The 7481-nt window shown below is 44.5% G+C and overlaps 1 non-coding gene across 1 annotated transcript; it reads right to left on the bottom strand.

Moving 5' to 3' along the window:
• Positions 1–6980: 6980 nt before the first annotated feature.
• On the bottom strand, positions 6981–7087 carry LOC126005677 (U6 spliceosomal RNA). The gene has a single exon (XR_007494718.1). It is a non-coding gene; the product is annotated as a U6 spliceosomal RNA (small nuclear RNA).
• Positions 7088–7481: the final 394 nt, after the last annotated feature.

Here is a 7481-nt window from a genome sequence, read left to right as displayed (position 1 = left end):
TGGTTTCTTGCCTGGATCTGCAATGCATGCTTTTGTTCTTGGAGCCAGAGATCCGGGCTTTGAAGATCGGCTTAACTGGGAGGAAGTCTGGAGCCTCGCTCCCGGGCTCTGTGACGTGCTCAGGCCCTCGACTCTGCCTCTGAGTGGGTGGATGCAAACTGAGATCTGTGTAGTTGGTCACGTCGTGGCAGGGCTGTCAGCGGGTCCCGGGGGCGCTTCAGCTGGGATTTTAGGTCTGATGAGCTTTCTTGGTCGTAGAAGCTCGGCCCGGATAAGTTTGAAATGGAGTCCGTGAGACACTTCTTTTCTCCAGCTCCTTCTCCAGATTGACATTTGCCTTTCCTGCGCATCCCCCCGTCGTGGCATGACCTCCCACTACCCATGCCTTCGTTGCTGCTAGGACCAGCGTTGCCTCGGTTTCCTTAGGGGAAACCTGTGTGATGCATTTGTTTCCCTTTGGGTAGGCTGGACAGTCCCCTCCGTCAGGGATGGTTCCTAACCCCACAAACTCCCGACACCTCTGCTAGCACTTTATCACTGCGGGGCTCTGGCTGGAGAACTCTAGCGCAGCACCCTCCGCCTGAAAGGAGAGCTGAAGCAAACCTGCAGCTTGGCATGTTTTCACTCCCTGAGTTCCAGCGGGACGCTTCCAGTGGCCTGAGGGTTCCTACTAAGAACCACAGACAGTTGGAAGTTCAGGCTCATCCCGGAAACTGAACTGAATGTGTCAGGAAAAGGGCAAAACTCCACCGTCTTCTTTGGAGCCTGGAGCAAGCTGATCTCAAGATCTGCCCTCCCTCAGATGTTAAGTTCCTTGTGCTAAGGAATCTGTCCCAACAGGCAGCTCCATCTTGCACGGCTCTCAGCAATCCTTCATTTCACTCCTTGGTTCAAAGAGAAACACGAGTCATTTCTTTGTTTTGGTTTAATCTCATTGCAAAAAAAAAGTACTTGTTTAGTTTTATGATGGGGTGTGTGTTGGGTTACACTTTATTTTACCCAAAATAAAGATTATCCCTGGTTTCTTTGTATCTGTTTTTTTTTTTTTTTTTTTTTTTTTTTACATCTTGTTTGCACCCAAAATAATGATTGTCTTTTATGTAAACCTGGGCAGGACAGGCTCAGGATAGCAGCCCCTCCCAGGGGTGGTCTATAGGGAATAAAAACGGCAGTTCTGGCAGGCAGCTAGAGTTCCATACTAGATAGAAGACTGCCAGACGACTACACGTTTTACCCGCAGCCTGGTCAGGATTATTTCATGCGCCACCCTGATTTAGACTGGGTTTAAAGAGATACACAGCGTGGGGTGGGATGATTTTACAGGGGTGGTATTGTTTGAAGCCTCGGGCCTGTTTTCTGGCTCTGCTAAGGAGTGAGCTCTGGGGACTAGAGGCAGAGCCCAGGATTTGAACCAGGGTCAGCTACATTGCAAGGCAAGCAGTTTAACCCCTGTGCTATCTCTCCAGCCATCAGTCAAATTGTTTAAACTTGAAGAGTCCTTCCTGGACAAATGAGAGATCAAATAACAGAATATACAATGTAATATGAGGAAGCAGAACTTCAAAGACATGTTACTCAATTCTGAATTAGGCTTTTCTGAATGTAATTCTTAATTACACAGTGGTCCTTTGGAGATACCACAGGCTCTCTCGGGAAGTGATTGGACTGAATTGTAGCCTCCACCCACATCCACCATTTTCCAGTCAGAAAAATAGCCCGGCTCCTCTACCAGGCCCCAAAAGAAAATAATGGCCACTGGGCTAATCCCACTGTGGTCTTCTAAGAATGGGAGGGGAAGATTACCCTTTTTGCATGAACCACAGCAGCCCAGTGCTATACCCTACAACCTCCAACAGAAAAGGCCCAGCCCAGTGTCTTATCCTTATCAAACTGCCAAGCCACCAAGTATGTTTCAGATCTATAAATACTGGTCTGCACAGCTGCTTGCGGCCGCGTGACATCTCAAAATTTATAGTAGTGCCAGCCCAGTAGTATCACAGGAAAGCTGATGGGAAAGTTATATAGTAATCTGCCAAGCTCCATGAGTCTAAACAGTAATGCAGAAGATGCAAGTAGCACTAGCCACAGCCCAGTAAATTCTTAGACACTGAATTTAATAACACCATAGAGAGATAGAAAATCATTTCAAATTGACCTGTTTTGATCTGATTTTTTTTTTCTTTCATTTTGGGCCCCAGGAGTCACTTCTGGTTCCTACAGCAGTGCCCACTATATTCCACCAGATTTTTTCCCACCCACCTTCAGATTGCCTCTATGGCAGGCACTTTCTCCTTCCACCTTTATTTAGCTTGATTTTTTTCTTCCTTTTTTGGGGGGTCTTTGGGTCCCACCCGGCAGCACTCAGGGGTTCCTCCTGGCTCTACGCTCAGAAATCGCTCCTGGCAGGCTCGGGGACCCTATGGAATGCTGGGATTTGAACCAACGTCCTTCTACATGCAAGGTAAACACCTTACCTCCATGCTATCGCTCCGGCCCCAATAAGTTAATATTTTTTAAATAATTATCTTTATTTAAACACCGTGAATACAAATACAATTATAGTTGTATGATTACAGTCATGTAAAGAACACCCCCTTTCACCAGTGCAACAACCCTTGTCTATGTCTTAAGGACCTTTAGTAAGGATACTGTCTAAGGTACAATGTCTAAAATGTATACATTGTATTGTATAATGAAGGCCATTGTCCATCTCTAATGTTTTTTTTGTTTTGTTTTGTTTTGGTTTTTGGACCACACCCGACGGCACTCAGCGGTTACTCCTGGCTATCTGCTCAGAAATAGCTCCTGGCAGGCACAGGGGACCATATGGGACACGGTGATTCAAACCAACCACCTTAGGTCCTGGATAGGCTGCTTGCAAGGCAAACACCACTGTGCTATCTCTCCGGCCCCTTCTTTTGCTTTTGGATTTGGGGCCATACTCATTGGTTCTCAGGGCTTACTTCTGAGTCTGCACTCAGGGATCATTTCTGCCAGGATTTGGGGACCATATGGGGCCTGCAGTCAACTACCTTACCTATTTAACTATCTCTCCTACCCTTAGTTAGGTTTGCTTTCTTTATTTCTCATCCTACAATGCACGTCACCTTTTCTTTTTGGCAAAGCAGAGGTCATCCAGCAGTGCTCTGGGGCTACTCTGAAGCTCTGTGTTTAAAGTTTTTCCCAGTTAGTGCTTCAGGGACCATGCAGTGCTGGAGACCAAACCCAAATCCCTGTGAGCAAAGCATACTTAACATGTACTCATTCCATTGAGCAATATCACTAGTTTCTTGTATCATTATTTTCTTGGTCGGAAGTGGTTTGGACCATGCACAGTGGTGCTATTGTGGATTATGTTTGTGGGTTATTCTGGGCAGGGTTCCATGTGGTGCCAGGAATCAAACCTGGATCAGTCATTTTGCGGGTGGGATACCACACCTGATCATGCTCAGGGGTTACTCCTGGCTCTGTGCTAAGAAGCCGTTCCTGGTAGGCTCAGGGGATCATATGGGATGCCGGAATGGAACCTAAATCTGCTGCATACAAGGCAAACGCCCTACCTCTGTGATCTCTATGGCCCAACCTGGATCAGTGTTATCTAAGACAAGAACCTTAACTCCTATACTATCTCTAGCTCCCATGATCTGCATTATTCTTTTTTTTTTTTTTTTTTTTTTTTTTTTTTGGTTTCAGGGGTTACTCCTGGCTCTATGCTCAAACATCGCCCCTGGCACACACAGGGGACCATATTGGATGTCGGGATTCGAACCACTATCCTTCTGCATGAAAGGCAAGCACCTTACCTCCATGCTATCTCTCTGGCCCCTCTGCATTATTCTTTTTTTTTTTTTTTTTTTTTAGTTTTTCTGGGATGCCAGGGGATAGAACCGCGGTCCTTCCTTGGCTAGCGCTTGCAAGGCAGACACCTTACCTCTAGCGCCACCTCACCAGCCCCATCCCTCTGCATTATTCTTAAGCAACTCCTCTGCCTCATAATTTTTTCCCTCAAAATTTTAGTATGTAACTCTAAAAGATAAGAACTTAAGGGCTGGAGAGATAGCACAGCGGTGTTTGCCTTACAAGCAGCTGATCCAGGCCCTAAGGTGGTTGGTTCGAATCCCGGCATCCCATATGGTCCCCCATGCCTGCCAGGAGCTATTTCTGAGCAGATAGCCAGGAGTAATCCCTGAGCACCACCGGGTGTGCCTCCCCTCCCCCAAGAAAAAGAACTTAAATCCCACTTGAAAACACTTTACAATATCAATTAATTTTATCACTCTTGTGATCAAAATTCGAGATGTCTTGAGGGCTTTGGTGGGGGGACATTGGTGATGGTTGTCATGTTGAATTTATGCATATGAGAAACACTTTTTTGGTTTTGGCTTTTGGGCCACACTTGGCAGTACTGAGTGTATACTCCTGGCTCTTTGCTCAGGGTTCACTCCAGTTGAGATAGAGGAACCACATGAGATGCTGAGGATTGAACCTAGATCAGCTTCATGCAAGGCAAATGCCCTTTCTGCTGTTCTATTGCTCAGGCCCCCAGAAAACTATTATTAATAGCATTATAAACTAAAGGACTTCAGTTAAAAAATTAAAAACAAACTAGTTTTTTATTTAGTTCAAGTAATATGGTTGTTATAGTGTTAACATTGATGCTTGTGATAAGAAAAGTTATTCTAACTCCATCATTAAAAAAGTTGGAGACCCTTCACCACTATTTTTATAACATCTCGGCTCTTTTCTCCTCCTTCAACAGACAGACCCTTCTTGCCTCCCCTTCAGCTCCTTAGACAAAGTATGAGGGCTATTATCATTAGATATTTTACATTCCCTTGATTTTTTTTTTTTGGTGTTTGGTGTTTGGTTTTTGTTTTAGTTTTTGGGTCACATCTGGCAGTGCTCAGGGGTTACTCCTGGCTCTATGCTCAGAAATTGCCCTTGGCAGGCACAGGGGACCATATGGGATGCCAGGATTCGAACCATCGTCCTTCTGCATGCAAGGCAAGTGCCTTACCTCCATGCTATCTCTCTGGCCCCGGTGTTTGGTGTTTGGTGTTTGGGTCACACCTGGTGACACTCAGGGGTTCCTCCTGGCTCTGTGCCCAGAAGTTGCTCCTGGCAGGCTCTGTCCTGGATTAACTGCATGTAAGGCAAACGCCCTATCACTGTGCAATCTCTCTGGCCCTTCCTTGATTTTTTAATCTATGTACCATATATGGGTGTGCCAAGAGCCACAACCTGGCCCCAGATCTTTTCTTTTTTTTTTTTTTTTTTTTTTTTTTTTTTTTTTTGTGGTTTTTGGGTCACACCCGGCAGTGCTCAGAGATTATTCCTGGCTCCAGGCTCAGAAATTGTTCCTGGCAGGCACGGGGGACCATATGGGACGCCGGGATTCGAACCGATGACCTCCTGCATGAAAGGCAAACGCCTTACCTCCATGCTATCTCTCCGGCCCCCCAGATCTTTTCTTATCTTTGGGCCCCACAGGCCCTAGGGGGCTTTGCACTCATGTCCTCCTATTCTGTCCCTTTGGGAATCACTTTGGTAGTGCTGGGATACCATATAGGATGCCAAGGATCAAACCTAGGTCAGATGCATGCAAAGCAAGTGCCTTACACACACTGTACTATTGCTCTATTCACATTGGCACACTTAAAAGTTTGATTCTTGTAGTTTGAGTTTCATGCTTGCAGTATGTTTGTTTTGCTCTATGGACTAGATATATTCTTTTTTGTTTGTTTTGTTTTTTGTTTTATGACTTTTGGGCCAAAACTGGTGGCGTGCTCAGGAGTCACTCCTGGTTCTGCACTCATAAATCATTCCTGGCAGACTCGGGGGACCATATAGAATGCCTGACATTGAAACTGGGTCCGTTCCAAACACCCTACTGCTGTGCTATCTCTCTGGCCTTCATAGACCATCTATTTTGTTCATTTGTTTGTTTTCTTTTTGTTTTTGGGCCACACTCAGTGATTCTCAGTGATTATTTCCGGCTATACACTTAGAAATCGCTCCTGGCTTGAGGGACCATATGACTTGGGAGACCATATAGGACACCGGAGGATTTAACTGCTGTCCGTCTTAGGTTAGCGTGTCCAAGGCAAGCACCCTACCGCTTGTGCCACTGCTCTGGCCCCTCATAAGACCATCTTAATTGTTTTAAAGCTCTTCATAATAAAAAAAAATAGTGTGTGTTCTATAACTTCCTTTTATTTTCATTTGTGAAAGCTCTTCATATATGTCCTTCTCCCTCTGACTTATCTCACTTATAATAACCATTTCTAGCTCCATCCATCTTGTACCAAAAGGCAATATTACATCTTGTCTTATAGCCCAGTAACATTCCATTGTGTATAAATACTACAACTTTTTCCATTTATTTCATTTTTTGTGTTTGTTTGTTTTTGGGTCACACCTGGCAGCTCTCAGGGGTTACTCTTGGCTTTATGCTCAGAAATCGCTCCTGACAGGCAGAGAGGAGAGGAGAGAGAGAGAGAGAGAGAGAGAGAGAGAGAGAGAGAGAGAGAGAGAGAGAGAGAGAGAGAGAGAGAGAGAGAGAGGAGAGAGTGGAGAGAGAGGAGAGAGAAGAGAGGAGAGGAGAGGAGAGTGAGAGAGGAGAGTGAGAGAGGAGAGAGAGGAGAGAAAGAAAGGAGAGAGAGGAGAGAGAGGAGAGAGAGAGAGCATAGCATGGTTTCCTCCAGGTAGGAAAAAGACAACAGTACAAATCTCAGGTTGGTAAGAAATGGCTTCAGGTGACCCCCCAAGATGGAGAATGTTCAATGAAGTAAAAGAAAAAAAAATCACACATCTCAAGATGATACGTTGGTCACCCCAGGTAGAGTGTGGATGCTTGTTGTATTTATAAAGTTAACTTTATAGTAATGTTTTCCCTAAATTGCCCAAATCTGAGGCTTTCTTTGTAGATTATCAGGGCATGGTCAATAGAAAGAGGCTTGGATTCTTGTTTTGTTTTGTTTTTAAATATGAAATGCTTCACGAATTTGCGTGTCATCCTTGCGCAGGGGCCATGCTAATCTTCTCTATATAGTTCCAATTTTAGTATATGTGCTGCTGAAGCGAGCACGGATTCTTGTTCTTTTTACTGGGGAAATAAAAATTGGGTCAGGGTTAACTTTCTAGGATAACCTCCACTTGGGTATATGGTATATTATTCCTTTCTCATATTAGTAAGTTTTACTAACTCTTATTTTGGTAAATTTTGCATTTATATCAAGTTTTTCAAATGTTTTACATTTTACAAACATTTAATTTAAATTAGGGTTAAAATAAGGTTTACACATTGGATTTATTTATTTATTTTTGGTTTTTGGTTTTGGGGGTCACACCTGCTGTGCTCAGGGGTTGAATTACTAACCCCTAGAGCAGGGGTCCTTAAATTTTTGTTTTTTTTGTTTTTTTTTTGGGCCACACCCTGTGACGCTCAGGGGTTACTCCTGGCTATGCGCTCAGAAGTTGCT

Source organism: Suncus etruscus, chromosome 3, assembly GCF_024139225.1.
Source record: "Suncus etruscus isolate mSunEtr1 chromosome 3, mSunEtr1.pri.cur, whole genome shotgun sequence".
In the NCBI taxonomy this organism is placed as follows: domain Eukaryota; kingdom Metazoa; phylum Chordata; class Mammalia; order Eulipotyphla; family Soricidae; genus Suncus; species Suncus etruscus.
The sequence above is the reverse complement of the archived record's forward strand: the minus strand, read 5'-3'. Positions and strand labels throughout refer to the sequence as shown.